Raw genomic sequence first — 18,269 nt, 5'->3', positions numbered from 1 at the left:
TAAATGTAGAACTGAACTACAATAATAGTTTTGATGCCTAGTTATTCACTTAGGGGTTCATTCATTCCTTGGTTCATTGTTTTGTCCATCTGTCTGTCTGGCCATCCATCCATCCATCAATGTATTCAATCATTTATTTTTATGAAGGCAGTTAACCTTCAGAGCACAATGCAAGGCCATGGCTATCATCCCTCTCCTTCCTTATTGTTCAACTCATCCAAGCAAGGTGGACATTCCGCAGTTCAGGGGCATCCCCTCCGCCACCTCACTCCATCCCTTGCTTTCTCTCTCTCCATATCTCTCTCTCTCTCTCTCTAAGGCACAGACAGAGCACAGACACAGGTAAATGTGCTACATCAGTTACAGTAAGTACTGCTCCTGTAGCACACTTCAACCATTGCCTTTAAGAAGCTAAAGCTGCTTCTACTCGAGTGAAGGGAATGGATTTGGTCAATTATTCATGAAGGGGGAATTCAGACATGAGTTAGTGCAGAGTGGGGTAAGTTGAGCCATGTTTACATTCAGTATCACTCAGTCAAGGGAAATATAAAATAATTTCTAACAAAGATATCGACATATAGTTCAGGATGTTGTGTATCCCTGGAAATAATTAGAATGAATGTAAACATTACAGTCTCTTGGCACAACTTACCCTGGGTATGGGGGTAGGTTGAGCCTCGGGACAGGGTACGTTGAGCTTTGGGACAGGGTAAGTTGAGCCACCTATTAATTTCTGTACTGAATGAAATGTTACCACTACCTTTTAAAAACCATGTCTATCTTTATTCCCCAAACACAATTCAACACAATCACATTTTTGTCTTAATCATTTTAAACTTATTTTAACACAGGCTTAACACCTAACAAACACTTTGCACTTTTTTAAAGCACTTTTAACATAGACCAGGCCCTGGTGTTACCACATATCCCTGCGACAATGCCTTGCATTATGCCTGGGAAGAGTACATTACATTTGTTCAACTTGCCACATAGCAAATATGTTTACTATATTAGCCCACACTGCTACAAGGATGCACTTTCATGCTAGGTTCAGGACCTCAAATTGAAGCTTATGGAGACCCCAACTGATGCATAGAACAATCTTTAAATGATCTACTTGATTTAGATCGAAGCATCATGAAACCTCTAACACAACAAATAAAATGTGTCTTGGTGAAAACCTAACTTGCTTACGACTTTTTCCATGTTGTTTCTTCCTTCACAGACTCCATGAAATGGAATCTTCCTAAATATTTGATCAAATTATTAATTTTGTATATGGTTTCCTAAAAACAAGCGGTGGCTTAACTAAGCGCTTTGCTCAATTTACCCCACTCTCCCCTACGCGTCCATAAAAATAACTTCATTCCCTTTCAATGCACTTTCCTCTCTACATATTCTGACCTTGAATTTATGCATGGGGAAAATCCAGTGCCAGCAAAGTACGCGTTTGGGGAGGAGATCAAAGAGTTGGAGGTGTAGCGGGTGTGTGTCTACAGATACGCCATATTCTGACCTTGACTTAATTCTCTCATAGTTCCGCCAGCTTTACGTGCGAGGAAACGACGAATAAGGTCGACCAAACTGTCGGTTGCAAGTGGAAAAACATCACATGTATTTTTTGCCCGATAGAAATAAGACCATTCTCGCAGGAGACAAATGTGAAACCAGTCATATGGCAGCAAACTGAATCAAATCAACATGACTGGTGTGCCGCTTCCTACAGTGAAGTATATGAAATGCTGTGCCGTTACGCAGAATTGAAATTGTATGGCCTTTTAAATAACTTGCAGGGATGACTCTTTGCGCAAGCCAAATGAGATGACAAGCCAAATGAGACGACAAGCCAAATTCGTGCAGTGACATTCGGGCCAAATGTAACCTCTATGTGCTCTAGAATGTTTTAATTTCAGCTTGGACTTTTCTTCATTTTTTGTAATATTTTCTTTTTTACAATTTGTATAATGTTAGATATTAGACATCATTAATACACACACACGTTATAAACTGTCACATTAATGGGCTTATTTTGTTTTTGTTTTCTCTCAATATTTAGCCTACATTTGGCATCATTCCATTACATCATTGTTTTTCCTTTTCCTCTGTCATGTCTGTGTGGTTGATCCTGTGGGTTCCTAGCAATAATCCATCACATTTAACGCATGACAAGTTGTTCCATAATTTGGGACATGTAGCTCACTTCATGGAATCATCATGGAATCATAATGGATCGCAGAACAAGCATGGCAGTTCAAACCTGGAGCCTGGCGCCAGATTTTTCCACCGGGGTGGCCAGATTCCTATACCTTCCTCTCTGGCTGTAGTTGGTCTGCACCGCCTAGCTCATGCAGCAAACCTGCTCTATGAACAAGGGAATGTTTGGTGGGAAAGGGGCCAAATCGGAGAGTTATGCTAATTGTCGCCATCTGTAGAATAATAATAATGAATGCCATTTAGCGGATGCTTTTATCCAAAGCGACTAAAAGTCATGCATGCATACATTTTACGTATGGGTAGTCCCTGGAAGCAAACCCAATACCCTGACATTACACATGCCGTGCTCTACCAACTGAGCTACAAAGGACCACATTAGCCTAGCCATTAGCCTAAGCATGATACATGTGCATCCAGGTCAGTAGAGGCTGGTGGGAGGAGCTGGAAGAGGATGGGCTCATTGGGACTTGCTCCCCAGTGGGTGGGCCTATGCCCTCCAAGGCCCACCCATAGCTGCATCCCTGCATGCCAATGATTGTTTTGAAGGACTGACACAGTTGGAAAGCCTTCAACCAAAAGTTAAAGACAAGGCAGAACATGTCCCATCATGCTTCACCCAATACTCACCATTGGGGAAGGCATTTCTTAATTCCATTCCTTTACTTTTGATGTGAGTGTATTGTTGTGAAATTGTTAGATATGACTGTTAAATATTACTGCATTGTTAAAGCTAGAAACACAAGCATTTCTCTACACCCGCAATAAAATCTGCTCAACACGTGTATGTGACAAATAAAATTTTATTTGATTTGATTTCAGGACATGATCAGGAAGCACTGGTACGTTATTGATACTGTCCCACAATTGAAACCCATTTTAAATATCCCCCACTTTATGGTCACCAAATGTGAGAGATTTTGTGGTTAAATCTGATTACCCATCATCTGATTAGCTCCCCTGATCAGTGAGCACCGCAGCAACATACGGACAGGTGAGACAAGCAATCTGGTTGCTGTTCATTTTGTACAAGCTGGACATCCTATTAGTTCTCTGAGATACATTGGAATAGAAATGGTCAAGATGTCAAGCAGGGGAGGGGACATTGAGAGGAAACTTCCTCAAAGGGGATCATTCTGGATCCACAGGCTGAACACTGTCTCCTCTTGGCCTTAATGCCCGATGAAGACCTAAAGGTCGAAACATTGTATCATTAAAATCACCTGGGAGCATGAACAGCAATGTGTGGCGTTTTCCTTTCTGTTTTGCATCCCTGCCCAGTCATGTGAAATCCATAGAGCAGGGCCTAATGAATATATTTCAATCGACTGATTCCCTTATATGAACTGTAACTCTGTATAATCTCTGAAATTGTTGTATGTTGCGTTTATATTTTTGTTCAGTATATTTTTGTCATTGTACCCCGTCTGATATTGACATGCAAGCGAAGAATCCCGAATCTACGGCCAGCAACATATCGTTGTCCTGCATATCTAATGTGCTTCCATGTGTCTATCGTCAGAATAATCATCAATCAGCTGGGATTGCTGGCTGTACAGTCCTTTCTTTAAAAACACAACACAAGAGTGTTACGAAGTACAATCACGTGTGTTACACTGGTGCTGAGACCAGTCTTCTTTTCTGTTACATGTGCTCCATTTGAAGTAGAAAATAAACCTTATTACATGAAGCAAAATGTTGAATCATTTTGAGACTACAGGAGAAAGGGTCACTGCTATGTTAAACAACGGCAGTAATGGTTACTTTGATTGTCAACAGCCTTTTGGCCATTGTAGTCTTCTGATTGTAGAAAAACAGGGATCTCAAGTTGTCCCAGTTCAGGCAGGCAGCATGCAAGGGAGGGGCCTTACCTGGTGGGTCTGGAACTCACCCTTTTCAGTACACATAAGGGAACAACTCTCAAAGAACTTGTTGCTCACCGGTGTAAGTTTGGTCTGAATACCAAATACTGAAAAGTGCTTAATTCAAAACGCATAGGAAAGGCATACACTTCCTAAGTCTGAATCAGGCCAAATGTAAGCATGAAGCTAGCTGCGGGCTGTGGGTAGTATTTTTTTCCCATGGTACCCTTGCAGCAGGTAGCCTTCCCTGAGCTGGCAAGGTGGAGAAATCTGCTGTGCTGCCCTTAAGCAAGGGAGTTAACCGCCAACTGCTATGATGATGATTAAGGCAGACCCCCCACTTCTCTGATTCAGAGGGGTTGGGTTATTTGTGGAAGGCACATTTCGGTTTAATGCATTCAGTTCAGTTGTGCAACTGACTAGGCATCCCCTATTTCTGCTGTAGGAGGGATGAAAAAAGGTTTCTCACAGATTTTGTATTCCTCGTGTTTTTTGTTGTTGTAGTGTGTGTGTGTGTGTGTGTGTGTGTGTGTGTGTGTGTGTGTGTGTGTGTGTGTGTGTGTGTGTGTGTGTGTGTGTGTGTGTGTGTGTGTGTGTGTGTGTGTGTGTGTGTGTGTGTGTGTGTGTGTGTGTGTGTGTGTTGGAAGAATTGGTGATTGACAACCTGTTGGTTTTCATCCCTGCAGGCAGAATCTCGGCCACCTTCAAACACACTAAGTACACCCTTAGGTGTGCCAGTTTGTGCTTGCTCGTGTCATCTCTTACACTGATAGTTGCAGTAGTGCATTCATAATGTAATATGATATATAAAAATGGTGCCATTTGTTTATGACATTCAGATCATCATTATGAATATGGAATGTATACATGGTATTTGTGCTCTCTCTCTCTCACATCAAGTGAGGTTAATACACAAACAACATGCACTCATATTCATTAATAATTGATGTAACTAACACAGTTGTAACCTCTTAGATCTCATTAGGATAGAGAAGCATCCTCTTTCTGTACTGGCCAGGAAGGAGCCCTTGACCCCCTTCTTCTTGAAACCACTGATTTGGATCAGCGTGTTGCACACTGCCGTCATGGAGGGATTTAACAATGGAATGTATACATGGTATTTGTGCTCTCTCTCTCTCTCAACTCCCTCACAGCCATTAATAATTGCTTACAACAATTCAATGTTTACTGGCCAAAGGAGCCCTTGACCCCCTTCTTCCCACGACAGGGGATTTAACAATGTGTGCAAGTTTTGGGGGAAGTGTGAAAAATGTAGATGTAACGCAAGTGTCTGTCTCACCTCAGAGGTTACAGGAGAGTTCTGGATGAAACCAAACATCCAGTTTCCATCATGTTGTTACCTACCCTCTTATCTAATATGTGACACTATAAACAATTTGGCAACATCACATTTTAAGTCCGTACCCACATATTTAGCTGTTGTCAAATTGTCATGAGCCATGAAATTACTGTGAGAATTTTTGTGTTGCACTTGAAGATAACAATGTTGGGGGTGTTCTGGTGGCTGGGTAGGCATGGATTGATTGTTAACACTCTGCTGAACACAGAACACAGGCAGCACAGAGCTATTGCCCAGTTTGCAAAACCCTTTTCTCACTCTATTAAAAGGCTACATCTCACAATACAAGTATTTTTGTTTGAGTTCTCATTTACAACAGCCTAACCTTGACTCCTAATTTGCCACTATGTTGCCCATTCATATTGTCTCTACCATGTGTCATGTTCCTAGCTTTCCACAATACATTGAATATCTGAGTTGGAATTGACTGTGCCAGGAGAGAACTGCTTCACCGTCTGTATTTGACTCCCGCTAAGTCTTCGGGCTAAAGAGTGGAGATCAATAGCTGAGAGTGCTCAATGGTTCATGTTTGCACAAGTAGTTTATTTGGTCACAGACTTCTTAACCGCAGTGGAACGGACTAGATCCCAGGATGCAAGCAGCTACCAGGCGGTCACATGGGGTTGGGTTCTCCGAGAATTCCGTCCCTATGCGTCACGCCCCCGCGCTTGGCGCTGTCCAGCACGCCAGGGCTGAAAGCTGCTGGTAGCGAGCAACCAGTAACTGCCTGCAGCGGTGGATTGCACGTAGTGCTGCATGGAACAGCGACAGACAGTCGGAAGATCTCACCGGATACTAAGGTGAAAGTTCAGTAGACCCAGGTCAATTCACGGAGGAGACATCGGACAAATATGTGACAGCTTTTTGATTTTACCAGCCGGGGGCATTTTATTTTTGCCTTTCATTGATTTGCTGTCACATATGAAACTCCTGAACCATTCGGTGGTACAACTTGTTACCACCATGATTTCGTATATTTTATTGACTTACTGTCTGTTTGTTTTTGGATATAAAACGGATGATAGACTGCCTTTCTTTCATGGGCATGTATTTGAGAACTCGCCGAAGGCATCAAAAGTGAATGGACTAAGCATTCCTGTGAAGCGCATCAACGCGCAAAAATGGTGTCCAGAATCGGGAATGCACTTGAAACTCCATGGGAATGGCAGCGAGGATTTCCACGTCTTTGCCCACCATAAACAGGGAAATATATTGCTTAAAACTTCCAGGATTTTGGACAGGGAAGAGCGCTTCGAATACCTACTGAGTGTAAGTTTGTGTTGCCAAACATGCGTTTCAGCGGGCCATGTTGCCTTTCAGGTTGCGTCGGTGAAAGTGGATGTTTTGGACACCAACGACCACGAACCCACTTTTCGCAATGCAGACTTGAAATTAACTTTGAATGACGCGACTCCACTCCGGTCTGTGGTTTACACGATGGAAGCGCTTGATGCGGACAGTGGAAAGAACGCAGAGTTGACGTACTTCCCTGTTCCCAAAAACGGCAGTTTCTATGTGGTACCAAAAACTGGCGAAGTTTTGCTAATGGACTCCCTACTGGGCCTCCCATCTGCAATCAAGTTCTATGTTTTTGCTAAAGACCATGGTTGGCCCTGCAGAATCAGTAAGGGTGTTGAGATCACGGTTACCCCACGACAGTGGTGCCCACTGCGCCCAGGCCAGCCAGGGGAGTTGGGCAGCCTGGGTAGGGCAGGGCGGATGCATAGGGCATTGTTGGACTCTGGTAGCATGGTCTTCCTCAATGTCTCCGAAGATGCACGCATCGGTTCTGTCGTTATGAGCCTGAGCCCAGCCAGGTTTCAGGCAGCCTCCTTTGAGCTGGTTTATCCGAAGAAAGATATTACCCCAATCAACGTGGGCAAGGAGAGTGGAGATATCGTGATAGCCATGCGCCTGGACAGGGAGACTGAACCGTTCATCGAAATCACTGTCAAAATACAAGATGAACGAGGTGTGTACTATGTACTAAATCTGCACTTAAATGGGTGCATGTCTCCTGTGCGATATGTGCAAGAGTGGTAATTCCATAATGTAATGGAAAAACGGCTATTACGCATGCATTATATGGCACTTAATAGCGCAGGATTTTACGACCATCTGGATAGCTGAATTACAAGTCTCCCTGCAGTCACCATCCCTCAGTAATGTCCCAATAGAGCATAATATACATTAGGACACTGACACTGGTCAGAAAAAAAGCTTTTAGAGCGGACTAGCTACAATACGTTCAACAGGTACACGTGACAAGGTATCACATTACCTGCTTCAGTGTGAGGAATGTACACAGATTATTTGTCATTATGACATGCTCATACATTGATATTATGAACCTCATGTTTATGTGTAACTCTAACAGCTATATGAACTTTTAACAGCTATTTTAATTATGGCTAAATAACTGCTGGGTATAGTCAGCAGAGAGTTATGGCCTCCATAGACATACTCTAAGTAGACTCGGCTGTGAAGTTGTTTCCAACATTAATCCTTTTGGATTGGAGATCCAGTGTGATGTCTCTCTCTCTCTCTCTCTCGCTCCCCCTCTCTCTCTTTCTCTCTCTCTCCATCTATCCATCCATCTCTCTCACTCACTCTCTCGCTCTCTCTTTCTCTCTTTCTCTCCCCATCTCTCCATCCATCTCTCTCGCTCTCTCTTTCTCGCTTTCTCTCCCATTCTCTCCATCCATCTCTCTCGCTCTCTCTCTCTTTCTCTCCCCATCTCTCCATGCATCTCTCTCACTCTCTCTTTCTCATCTGCTGGCATTAGACCTTTAATCCCCCTCTCATTCGCTCACTCCCTCCCAGGGATTTGGAGAGGCACTGCATGCCGCACTCAGGAAACAACCTCTGGCATTCTTGGAGGGAGAGAGAAATTATGTGAAACCCTGCAGTGTAATTGTGTTGACAGTTGTTGTGTGGCCCCTAGTGTTAGGGCCCCTAGAGTTGGGGCCCTTACAGAGATGATGTTGGAACTTGGCACCGTGGCCAATGATTTGCTTTGGTTTTATAGTGCCAGTGTTTGATTGTGATGCACAGCAGCGTGTGAGAGCTTTTATTGCTTCCAGTGTTGGGACAGGGGCCAATAATAATATATGTTGGTTGTAGTGCCAGTTTTCCAGTGTGCCCAGTGTTCAATGATGTTCATGTGAAAAACTTGTAGGGATTTTGTTAGAATAGCCTATTGTTGTTCGATGCACAGCATGTGTTCATTGATGTGTAAGTGTCTGTATGTATGTATATGACAGATGCAAATTTATACCAAAATCACAATTCTTTCTTGGGAATGAATAATGTTCATGCAACCCAATGTTTTCTGGGAAAATCAATTCCCAATTCTTTCTTTCTTGAGAACATATGAATACTCCTATATATTGATGTTGTGAGGCGAGGACTATTCATTTGCCAACTTGTCTCTGCCTGATTAAAAATTATCAATTTCTTATGACTAGCTTGCCAGACAGTTCTTTCTGCTTCTTTTGTGGGCTGGTCTTTTTTAAAAATCCTTTCAAAAGCAGACTACCCATCAAACATACCTCTTTTTGTGTTTAAACACATTTTCTGCTGTATTTCATTTGATGTGTGTTTTGCACCAACAGTCCTTCAACTTTACTATTCTCTACTGCATGTGGTTTGCTTTGGTTTGCTTTTTCCAATATGGCTGTGTGGTGAAACAAGTAATTATGGCATGGAGGCCCATAGGGAAATTAGGTGACCAGTGTGGCTAAAGTTAGCATGTGGCCCAGTGGCCTCTTGTCTACACCCCAGACAGCCCTATGAGATCCAGGAGAGAGTGAGCTGTCCATGGTACTGTAGTCTCTCTCTCTCTCTCTGTCACCTCTACACTAGCAGCTGTGGAATCAGCAGAGGGAGACTGCAGGAGAAGCCAGTGAATTAGGTCATCACGATAGACACTGGTAAGGTGTCATGTTGGATAGAGGCTAAGGGAACTCTCCATTAGTCCTGTCTAAAGATTTGGTTTCTACAAAGGCCATCGGCATTAGTAGCTTAGTTTCACAGAACAGAATGTATTAGCTGATTCTCTTTGACTAGGACTTTGTCCTGCCCCTGTGTTGAAATCTGTTTATCGTATTGGAAGGGGCAGGAGATTTCAGAAATATTGAGCAAATTGGACTGGAGTGATTCCCCTGTCTTTTTTTTACATCTGTGGGCAGGGTGGTAGTGGTTTGGAATGAAGACGTGGAGCTGTGTTTTAGCTCATAGCAATCACACGGGCTCCTATTTATCAAGCGTTTCAGAGTAAGAGTGCTGATTTAGGATCAGTAATTCCTTCTAGATCACAATTAATAAAATTACATGGACAGCGAGGGACCTGATCCTCCTTGATGCTTGATTCGTACGGCACCTGAGCTCAGCCTGTTTGTCAGAAAATGCGAGTTCTCTAGTTCTAGTCATCCTCTTCCCTAGTTGCCTCAGGCTGTATTTAATCCAATTTCCCATTTTCTCACTCCCTCTCCCCCAACTAAACATTAGCATATTCCCCCTGTGATGTGAAATGAATTGGAATGAGACCTGATCTTATTTCATGTGTAATTTGTGAATCTGGGGCTGTATATTTAATATGGAAAACAATTTCAGAATACCATGCCATCTGCATTTATTCAATTTGTAAAGAAACTCCAGCTGCGGCTGGTGTGTGTTTGCGTGTGCGTGCGCCGTGTGAGTGCGTGTGTGCGCACACGCCCGTGTGTGTTCGTGTTTATGTTCACCTCTCTGTGGTGGGCCCTAGTTTTCACATTCATAACTCCAATTTGTAAGTCGCTCTGGATAAGAGCGTCTGCTAAATGACTTAAATGTAAATGTAAATGTCCTTTCTGCTTGAAGTACATTGTCAATGCATTCATAAGATCCTGTCTATTGTTCGATTTGTCTAATGCTATACTATACTTCTGTTATTGTGGAATGCAGTTGACAGATTGAGGTGATAGAGGTGAACTATTCATGAGAAAGACTTTGTAGAGCCACAACCTCTATCTGTCATTCCAGAAATATCTTTGTTTACTTAGATCAGTTTCGCCTCAGCGTCACGGTAACATACTCCCTGTTGGCGTTTCCCCTGTAGCGTGACGGTAACATACTCCCTGTTGGCGTTTCCCCTGTAGCGTCACGGTAACATACTCCCTGTTGGCGTTTCCCCTGTAGCGTCACTGTAACATACTCCCTGTTAGCGTTTCCCCTGTAGCGTCACGGTAACATACTCCCTGTTGGCGTTTCCCCTGTAGCGTCACTGTAACATACTCCATGTTAGCGTTTCCCCTGTAGCGTCACTGTAACATACTCCCTGTTAGCGTTTCCCCTGTAGCGTGACGGTAACATACTCCCTGTTAGCGTTTCCCCTGTAGCGTGACGGTAACATACTCCCTGTTGGCGTTTCCCCTGTAGCGTCACGGTAACATACTCCCTGTTGGCGTTTCCCCTGTAGCATCACTGTAACATACTCCCTGTTAGCGTTTCCCCTGTAGCATCACTGTAACATACTCCCTGTTGGCGTTTCCCCTGTAGCGTCATTGTAACATACTCCCTGTTGGCGTTTCCCCTGTAGCATCACCGTAACATACTCCCTGTTAGCGTTTCCCCTGTAGCGTGACGGTAACATACTCCCTGTTAGCGTTTCCCCTGTAGCGTGACGGTAACATACTCCCTGTTGGCGTTTCCCCTGTAGCGTCACGGTAACATACTTCCTATTGGCGTTTCCCCTGTAGCTTCACTGTAACATACTCCCTGTTAGCGTTTCCCCTGTAGCGTGACGGTAACATACTCCCTGTTAGCGTTTCCCCTGTAGCGTGACGGTAACATACTCCCTGTTAGCGTTTCCCCTGTAGCGTCACTGTAACATACTCCCTGTTGGCGTTTCCACTGTAGCGTCACGGTAACATACTCCCTGTTGGCGTTTCCCCTGTAGCGTCACTGTATCATACTCCCTGTTAGCGTTCCACTGTAGCGTCACGGTAACATACTCCCTGTTAGCGTTTCCCCTGTAGTGTCACTGTAACATACTCCCTATTGGCGTTTCCCCTGTAGCGTGACGGTAACATACTCCCTGTTGGCGTTTCCCCTGTAGCGTCACGGTAACATACTCCCTGTTGGTGTTTCCCCTGTAGCGTCACCGTAACATACTACCTGTTAGCGTTTCCCCTGTAGCGTCACTGTAACATACTCCCTGTTGGCGTTTCCCCTGTAGCGTGACGGTAACATACTCCCTGTTGGCGTTTCCCCTGTAGCATCACCGTAACATACTCCCTGTTAGCGTTTCCCCTGTAGCGTCACGGTAACATACTCCCTGTTGGCGTTTCCCCTGTAGCATCACCGTAACATACTCCCTGTTGGTGTTTCCCCTGTAGCGTCACCGTAACATACTACCTGTTAGCGTTTCCCCTGTAGCGTCACTGTAACATACTCCTTGTTGGCGTTTCCCCTGTAGCGTGACGGTAACATACTCCCTGTTGGCGTTTCCCCTGTAGCATCACCGTAACATACTCCCTGTTAGCGTTTCCCCTGTAGCGTCACCGTAACATACTCCCTGTTAGCGTTTCCCCTGTAGCGTCACTGTAACATACTCCCTGTTGGCGTTTCCCCTGTAGCGTCACGGTAACATACTCCCTGTTGGCGTTTCCCCTGTAGCGTCACTGTAACATACTCCCTGTTAGCGTTTCCCCTGTAGCGTCACTGTAACATACTCCCTGTTAGCGTTTCCCCTGTAGCGTGACGGTAACATACTCCCTGTTAGCGTTTCCCCTGTAGCGTGACGGTAACATACTCCCTGTTGGCGTTTCCCCTGTAGCGTCACGGTAACATACTCCCTGTTGGCGTTTCCCCTGTAGCATCACTGTAACATACTCCCTGTTAGCGTTTCCCCTGTAGCATCACTGTAACATACTCCCTGTTGGCGTTTCCCCTGTAGCGTCACGGTAACATACTCCCTGTTAGCGTTTCCCCTGTAGCATCACCGTAACATACTCCCTGTTGGCGTTTCCCCTGTAGCATCACTGTAACATACTCCCTGTTGGCGTTTCGCCTGTAGCGTCATTGTAACATACTCCCTGTTGGCGTTTCCCCTGTAGCATCACCGTAACATACTCCCTGTTAGCGTTTCCCCTGTAGCGTCACCGTAACATACTCCCTGTTAGCGTTTCCCCTGTAGCGTGACGGTAACATACTCCCTGCTAGCGTTTCCCCTGTAGCGTGACGGTAACATACTCCCTGTTGGCGTTTCCCCTGTAGCGTCACGGTAACATACTTCCTATTGGCGTTTCCCCTGTAGCTTCACTGTAACATACTCCCTGTTAGCGTTTCCCCTGTAGCGTGACGGTAACATACTCCCTGTTAGCGTTTCCCCTGTAGCGTGACGGTAACATACTCCCTGTTAGCGTTTCCCCTGTAGCGTCACTGTAACATACTCCCTGTTGGCGTTTCCACTGTAGCGTCACGGTAACATACTCCCTGTTGGCGTTTCCCCTGTAGCGTCACTGTATCATACTCCCTGTTAGCGTTTCCACTGTAGCGTCACGGTAACATACTCCCTGTTAGCGTTTCCCCTGTAGCGTCACTGTAACATACTCCCTATTGGCGTTTCCCCTGTAGCGTGACGGTAACATACTCCCTGTTGGCGTTTCCCCTGTAGCGTCACGGTAACATACTCCCTGTTGGTGTTTCCCCTGTAGCGTCACCGTAACATACTACCTGTTAGCGTTTCCCCTGTAGCGTCACTGTAACATACTCCCTGTTGGCGTTTCCCCTGTAGCGTGACGGTAACATACTCCCTGTTGGCGTTTCCCCTGTAGCATCACCGTAACATACTCCCTGTTAGCGTTTCCCCTGTAGCGTCACGGTAACATACTCCCTGTTGGCGTTTCCCCTGTAGCATCACCGTAACATACTCCCTGTTGGTGTTTCCCCTGTAGCGTCACCGTAACATACTACCTGTTAGCGTTTCCCCTGTAGCGTCACTGTAACATACTCCCTGTTGGCGTTTCCCCTGTAGCGTGACGGTAACATACTCCCTGTTGGCGTTTCCCCTGTAGCATCACCGTAACATACTCCCTGTTAGCGTTTCCCCTGTAGCGTGACGGTAACATACTCCCTGTTGGCGTTTCCCCTGTAGCATCACCGTAACATACTCCCTGTTAGCGTTTCCCCTGTAGCGTCACCGTAACATACTCCCTGTTAGCGTTTCCCCTGTAGCGTCACTGTAACATACTCCCTGTTGGCGTTTCCCCTGTAGCGTCACGGTAACATACTCCCTGTTGGCGTTTCCCCTGTAGCGTCACTGTAACATACTCCCTGTTGGCGTTTGCCCTGTAGCGTCACCGTAACATACTCCCTGTTGGCGTTTCCCCTGTAGCGTCACTGTAACATACTCCCTGTTGGCGTTTCCACTGTAGCGTCACGGTAACATACTCCCTGTTGGCGTTTCCCCTGTAGCGTCACTGTATCATAGTCCCTGTTAGCGTTTCCACTGTAGCGTCACGGTAACATACTCCCTGTTAGCGTTTCCCCTGTAGCGTCACTGTAACATACTCCCTATTGCCGTTTCCCCTGTAGCATGACGGTAACATACTCCCTGTTGGCGTTTCCCCTGTAGCGTCACGGTAACATACTCCCTGTTGGCGTTTCCCCTGTAGCGTCACCGTAACATACTACCTGTTAGCGTTTCCCCTGTAGCGTCACTGTAACATACTCCCTGTTGGCGTTTCCCCTGTAGCGTGACGGTAACATACTCCCTGTTAGCGTTTCCCCTGTAGCGTGATGGTAACATACTCCCTGTTAGCGTTTCCCCTGTAGCGTGACGGTAACATACTCCCTGTTAGCGTTTCCCCTGTAGCGTCACTGTAACATACTCCCTATTGGCGTTTCCCCTGTAGCGTCACTGTAACATACTCCCTGTTGGCGTTTCCCCTGTAGCGTCACGGTAACATACTCCCTGTTAGCGTTTCCCCTGTAGCGTCACGGTAACATACTCCCTATTGGCGTTTCCCCTGTAGCGTCACCGTAACATACTACCTGTTGGTGTTTCCCCTGTAGCGTCACCGTAACATACTACCTGTTAGCGTTTCCACTGTAGCGTCACTGTAACATACTCCCTGTTGGCGTTTCCCCTGTAGCGTGACGGTAACATACTCCCTGTTGGCGTTTCCCCTGTAGCATCACCGTAACATACTCCCTGTTAGCGTTTCCCCTGTAGCGTCACGGTAACATACTCCCTGTTGGCGTTTCCCCTGTAGCGTCACGGTAACATACTCCCTGTTGGCGTTTCCCCTGTAGCGTCACAGTAACATACTCCCTGTTAGCGTTTCCCCTGTAGCGTCACAGTAACATACTCCCTGTTGGCGTTTCCCCTGTAGCGTGACGGTAACATACTCCCTGTTAGCGTTTCCCCTGTAGCGTCACGTAACATACTCCCTGTTAGCGTTTCCCCTGTAGCGTGACGGTAACATACTCCCTGTTAGCGTTTCCCCTGTAGCGTCACTGTAACATACTCCCTATTGGCGTTTCCCCTGTAGCGTGACGGTAACATACTCCCTGTTGGCGTTTCCCCTGTAGCGTCACGGTAACATACTCCCTGTTGGTGTTTCCCCTGTAGCGTCACTGTAACATACTACCTGTTAGCGTTTCCCCTGTAGCGTCACTGTAACATACTCCCTGTTGGCGTTTCCCCTGTCGCGTGACGGTAACATACTCTCTGTTGGCGTTTCCCCTGTAGCATCACCGTAACATACTCCCTGTTAGCGTTTCCCCTGTAGCGTGACGGTAACATACTCCCTGTTGGCGTTTCCCCTGTAGCATCACCGTAACATACTCCCTGTTAGGCGTTTCCCCTGTAGCGTCACGGTAACATACTCCCTGTTAGCGTTTCCCCTGTAGCGTCACTGTAACATACTCCCTGTTGGCGTTTCCCTGTAGCGTCACGGTAACATACTCCTGTTAGCGTTTCCCCTGTAGCGTCACTGTAACATACTCCCTGTTGGCGTTTGCCCTGTAGCGTCACCGTAACATACTCCCTGTTGGCGTTTCCCCTGTAGCGTCACTGTAACATACTCCTGTTGGCGTTTCCACTGTAGCGTCACGGTAACATACTCCCTGTTGGCGTTTCCCCTGTAGCGTCACTGTATCATAGTCCCTGTTAGCGTTTCCACTGTAGCGTCACGGTAACATACTCCCTGTTAGCGTTTCCCCTGTAGCGTCACTGTAACATACTCCCTGTTGCCGTTTCCCCTGTAGCGTGACGGTAACATACTCCCTGTTGGCGTTTCCCCTGTAGCGTCACGGTAACATACTCCCTGTTGGCGTTTCCCCTGTAGCGTCACCGTAACATACTACCTGTTAGCGTTTCCCCTGTAGCGTCACTGTAACATACTCCCTGTTGGCGTTTCCCCTGTAGCGTGACGGTAACATACTCCCTGTTAGCGTTTCCCCTGTAGCGTGACGGTAACATACTCCCTGTTGGCGTTTCCCCTGTAGCGTCACCGTAACATACTCCCTGTTAGCGTTTCCCCTGTAGCGTCACCGTAACATACTCCCTGTTGGCGTTTCCCCTGTAGCGTCACGGTAACATACTCCCTGTTGGCGTTTCCCCTGTAGCGTCACTGTAACATACTCCCTGTTGGCGTTTGCCCTGTAGCGTCACCGTAACATACTCCCTGTTAGCGTTTCCCCTGTAGCGTCACTGTAACATACTCCCTGTTGGCGTTTCCACTGTAGCGTGACGGTAACATACTCCCTGTTGGCGTTTCCCCTGTAGCGTGACTGTATCATAGTCCCTGTTAGCGTTTCCCTGTAGCGTCACGGTAACATACTCCTGTTAGCGTTTCCCCTGTAGCGTCACTGTAACATACTCCCTGTTGCCGTTTCCCCTGTAGCATGACGGTAACATACTCCCTGTTGGCGTTTCCCCTGTAGCGTCACGGTAACATACTCCCTGTTGGCGTTTCCCCTGTAGCGTCACCGTAACATACTACCTGTTAGCGTTTCCCCTGTAGCGTCACCGTAACATACTCCCTGTTAGCGTTTCCCCTGTAGCGTCACTGTAACATACTCCCTGTTGGCGTTTCCCCTGTAGCGTCACGGTAACATACTCCCTGTTGGCGTTTCCCCTGTAGCGTCACTGTAACATACTCCCTGTTGGCGTTTCCCCTGTAGCGTCACCGTAACATACTCCCTGTTGGCGTTTCCCCTGTAGCGTCACTGTAACATACTCCCTGTTGGCGTTTCCACTGTAGCGTCACGGTAACATACTCCCTGTTGGCGTTTCCCCTGTAGCGTCACTGTATCATAGTCCCTGTTAGCGTTTCCACTGTAGCGTCACGGTAACATACTCCCTGTTAGCGTTTCCCCTGTAGCGTCACTGTAACATACTCCCTATTGCCGTTTCCCCTGTAGCATGACGGTAACATACTCCCTGTTGGCGTTTCCCCTGTAGCGTCACGGTAACATACTCCCTGTTGGCGTTTCCCCTGTAGCGTCACCGTAACATACTACCTGTTAGCGTTTCCCCTGTAGCGTCACTGTAACATACTCCCTGTTGGCGTTTCCCCTGTAGCGTGACGGTAACATACTCCCTGTTAGCGTTTCCCCTGTAGCGTGACGGTAACATACTCCCTGTTGGCGTTTCCCCTGTAGCGTCACCGTAACATACTCCCTGTTAGCGTTTCCCCTGTAGCGTCACCGTAACATACTCCCTGTTGGCGTTTCCCCTGTAGCGTCACGGTAACATACTCCCTGTTGGCGTTTCCCCTGTAGCGTCACTGTAACATACTCCCTGTTGGCGTTTGCCCTGTAGCGTCACCGTAACATACTCCCTGTTGGCGTTTCCTCTGTAGCGTCACTGTAACATACTCCCTGTTGGCGTTTCCACTGTAGCGTCACGGTAACATACTCCCTGTTGGCGTTTCCCCTGTAGCGTCACTGTATCATAGTCCCTGTTAGCGTTTCCACTGTAGCGTCACGGTAACATACTCCCTGTTAGCGTTTCCCCTGTAGCGTCACTGTAACATACTCCCTATTGCCGTTTCCCCTGTAGCATGACTGTAACATACTCCCTGTTGGCGTTTCCCCTGTAGCGTCACGGTAACATACTCCCTGTTGGCGTTTCCCCTGTAGCGTCACCGTAACATACTACCTGTTAGCGTTTCCCCTGTAGCGTCACTGTAACATACTCCCTGTTGGCGTTTCCCCTGTAGCGTGACGGTAACATACTCCCTGTTAGCGTTTCCCCTGTAGCGTGACGGTAACATACTCCCTGTTAGCGTTTCCCCTGTAGCGTGACGGTAACATACTCCCTGTTAGCGTTTCCCCTGTAGCGTCACGGTAACATACTCCCTGTTGGCGTTTCCCCTGTAGCGTGACGGTAACATACTCCCTGTTAGCTTTTCTCCTGTCGCGTCACTGTAACATACTCCCTGTTAGCGTTTCCCCTGTAGCATCACTGTAACATACTCCCTGTTAGCGTTTCCCCTGTCGCGTCACTGTAACATACTCCCTGTTGGCGTTTCCCCTGTAGCGTCACTGTAACATACTCTCTGTTGGCGTTTCCCCTGTAGCGTGACGGTAACATACTCCCTGTTAGCGTTTCCCCTGTCGCGTCACTGTAACATACTCCCTGTTAGCGTTTCCCCTGTAGCGTGATGGTAACATACTTCCTGTTGGCGTTTCCCCCGTAGGCTAGAATCAATTTGCAGCTATTGATTAAGCAAGCATTCTTCTGTTATGTTCCAATCCCGAACATCGCTGTAGCCCTTTCCTGCAGTCAAATGACTAGTGGCCTCGGGTGGAATGTTATTAATATAAAGGACTAGTGTGATTTT

The sequence above is a fragment of the Oncorhynchus keta genome, chromosome 22 (genome assembly GCF_023373465.1).
Source record: "Oncorhynchus keta strain PuntledgeMale-10-30-2019 chromosome 22, Oket_V2, whole genome shotgun sequence".
In the NCBI taxonomy this organism is placed as follows: Eukaryota; Metazoa; Chordata; class Actinopteri; order Salmoniformes; family Salmonidae; genus Oncorhynchus; species Oncorhynchus keta.
Note: the sequence above shows the minus strand (reverse complement) of the source record.